This window comes from Pipistrellus hanaki, assembly GCF_964339955.1.
Source record: "Pipistrellus hanaki genome assembly, chromosome: 18".
Taxonomy (NCBI): Eukaryota; Metazoa; Chordata; class Mammalia; order Chiroptera; family Vespertilionidae; genus Pipistrellus; species Pipistrellus hanaki.
This window is the reverse complement of record NC_140520.1, coordinates 33,623,351-33,626,902: the sequence shown is the minus strand read 5'-3', so window position 1 is coordinate 33,626,902 and position 3,552 is coordinate 33,623,351.

Sequence of the window (3,552 nt, the reverse complement as noted above, 5' to 3'; positions counted from 1 at the left end):
AGAAGGCACACGCTGCCTCAGCCGGCATAGTGGTAGGCACTCCGGGGGTAGGATACTTGGGGGGAAGATATGGAGACCCACAGGATTTCAACGGACTCTGGACTAGTCCCTGCTCCTGGAGTAACCATTCCAACTTCACTCAGGCTGTCCTCTGGCTGCTCTTGGCAGGGGCTCAGGGAGCCTGTTTGAGTCACCTCCACGTGGCTGATGTGGGAGGGGGGCAAGGAGGGAGAGAGGGAGAGGGCTCATGCCCGGTTGGGCCATGCTGGCTTGGAGAAATTGTTCCTGAAAGTCCCTGGCAGGAAGTGGACTGCTGTGGGTTGTCAGTCCGCCATGCAAATCGACAAGTAAACAGTCTCCGATGAGAATCCCAGATGCCTGGCTCATTCCACAGACCCGGGCGCTTTCTCGGGGCTCCAGGTGGAGGCCAGCTCAAGGGATCCCCATGCACAAACCGAGGCAGGGCCATCGTCTCTCCCCCTCTCATCTCTGAACTGGGATCTTGCCCAGAAGACCCGTGTCTTGCACCCAGACAAGCAGTGTCTACACAGGGAAAAGGAGATTTGGCCGTATAGATGCATCACCCTTCCTTCAGATGGGAAAATCACGCTGGGGTGTGCTTGGGCTGTCTAGACAGAGCGGGTGAGCTGGGCTCTAGCGCTAAAGACATGGGTGGGCTGTGCGGTAGGCCTGGCGGGGCACCCCCAGTCTCCATCTCATGGGTCTGTCACCAGGCAAGGCACAACTGGGTTTGAGGGGATGCCAGGTGCTTGCTGTATATATATATACTCGGAATTTATTGGCCTGTGGTGAGGAGGGTGGGGAGGGTGAGGATGGAATGGAACATATCTGGTTACTTTATTTTTCCTTTCTTGGTTAAGGGCCTTGGCTGTACTTGGGGCTGGAGGAGAACGTCAGAGAAAGGGGTCAGGAGCAAGAGAAGGGACACTGGGAGCGGGGAGTGCACATCATGTGTCTGGGCTCAGAAGGAAAGAGCTGCTTTGATCCTGGGGAGGCCTCTGCTCTTCATGGAGTCGGAGGGGTTCAGAGACCCTATGTGAAGACTGAGTGAGGAAAAAAGTACGATCCCAAGAACACTTAGCAACATCGCCAACCAAGATGGAGCATGCAAGCGTACCCACACATAAATCTACACCTCCAGTATAGCTGCTAATACAGCCAGCAACTACGCAAAGAAAGCTCACACGTCTTACCAACAAACACAACTACGCAAAGAAAGCTCACACGTCTCACAGGCCTGTTCATGGAGATCAGAGGGAGATCAAGAACAACGTGCCTGAACTATCATAACCCCTTTGGTGTTGCAAAGTCTAATGCCCACCTCAACTTTGCTGCAGACTTCCAGAGGCACACTTGCCTTAAAAAAAAAAAAAAAAATATATATATATATATATATATATATATATATATATACATATACATATATATATATATATATATATATATATATATATATATTATTGATTTCAGAGAGGGAGAGGGAGAGAGATAGAAACATCAATGATGAGAGAGAATCATTGATAGGCTGCCTCCTGCACACCCCCTACTGAGGATCGAGCCTGCAACCTAGGCATGTGCCCTTGCCCAGAATCGAACCTGGGACCCTTCAATCCCCAGGCCTATGATCTATCCACCGAGCAACACCAGCTAGGGTGGTATACTTGCCTTTGATGACTCATTCAACCCAAACCCTCCATGGCTCCTTGCGACTGTCCTGTCCCACACTGCCACCACACAGGTGGAGAATGTGGCGAAACACTCATAGGGCTTTGTGCTATAGCAAACTTGTGAAGACTGAAAGAAATGAAGAGATTTACATCCTCTCAATGCAAACAGTGTAAACAACCGACACTCCTGTTCTTATTTTTAAAAATCCACAGCCCCAGATCCAGACTCCCTGTGTTATTTAGCAAATCTCCTCCCCGTCTCCTCTGTTGTCTTCTTCTCAGAGCAAACCCCAAATTCCTCTCATTTTCTTACGTGGAGAAATTCGGCTCTCTCCAACCTCTGCCCTGAAGTTGGCTCGTGAACCCCTTTAGCATTGCCAAAAACTCATTGGAAGCTCTGAAAATAGCCGCTGTGGCTTGCTGATGAAGCTCCTAGAACAGAGGCCATCTGCCTCCCTCATCCTCCTCTATAAGGGATAATTTACATTTTTCTAGTTAAACATAAATATGCAAATACACACTTAGACACAGAAACAAAGAGGTCAGACAGAGAATAAACTCCTCGATGCCACACACACGTCAGTGTGGCCTCATCCCACGCCCCCCTTTGAGGGCTTCCAGGGCTCATCTCATCATGGACTGATAATTTATGAATCAACATCACGGGAGCCTGCTCTATCCCAAGCAGTTGACTGGGATACAAAGATGAATGAGACCAAGCCACAGAACTCAAGGAGCACAAGTTGTAAACCGGGGGCAGATAAGGAAGCCTGCAATCAGGATGTAATTAGATTAAGCCTGTGATGGAGAATTAAAATGAAGGGCACATTTATCAGTTGGCAGTGGAGGTGTGAGGAAAGTATACAGGATGAATGGGAGTTCATTCTTTAAAGAAGAGGAGGTGTCACTGGGGCCCAGACCAAACCAAACCAAACCATCATTCATTCATTTTTCACCTAATTTTTAGTACTCTACAAAGCAATGAACAAAATAGATGTTGCTTGCTAATGGGAACTGTAGGCTTTAAAAAATATGAAAGTGCACTGGAAGGGAAGCTGAGTCAGATAAACTTCTCTAAGAAGATGACACCTAGGCTGAGACATAAAGGAAGAGTAAGAATAGCTAAGTGGAAGAGAGCCGGAATGAGCATGCTTGAACCTGAAAGTGGGATTTTGATACTTAGGAGAAATACCAAGAAGTCTAGCATCACTAATACTAGGAAACACAGAGGAAAATAGAATGAAATGAGGCTGAGGGAGCAGGAGGGGCCCAGACACAGTAAGAGATTCCCCACAGCACACTTCCTCCTGACAGTAGAGTGCAGAGCGAAGGGGAACTGGAAGAAAGCAGAGGCTGGAGTTCAGCTCTACGAGTTGGATTCAACGGGAGCTCCCTCTATTTTCAAGGTCTCCCTTCTCTTGACGTGAATGCAGATCGACTCTTTTGAACTGAGCGCCACTGTGGTCCATAGGCCCAAAGGGGATACAGGTTCGAGCTCAAGTGGTTAGTGTGACTAGTAAAATGAGGCAGGTCCTTAGTTTTATGCCAAGCTAGTAACGGTGGTCATATAAGTAGCTCGAAGCTGAAATATGGGAAGTCCTCAAAAGCAATTAGGCCAGGAAATGTCAAGATCAGAATCATGTTTGTAAAAAAAGATTATTTTGAATACTGTGCAAGAGATTGATTAAAGGAGAGAAAGAGAACAAAGCCAGAGAGACTAATTAGGTTTCATTAGTTAGGAGTGCTTTCAGCTTCAAGCAAGAGGCTATCCAACATATTTTCAATCTGTAATGACTTTTATGGTTTGCCAGCAGGAAAGTGGAAAAGAAGGCATTCTCAGGAATGGCTAGGCAGCTCCATGATA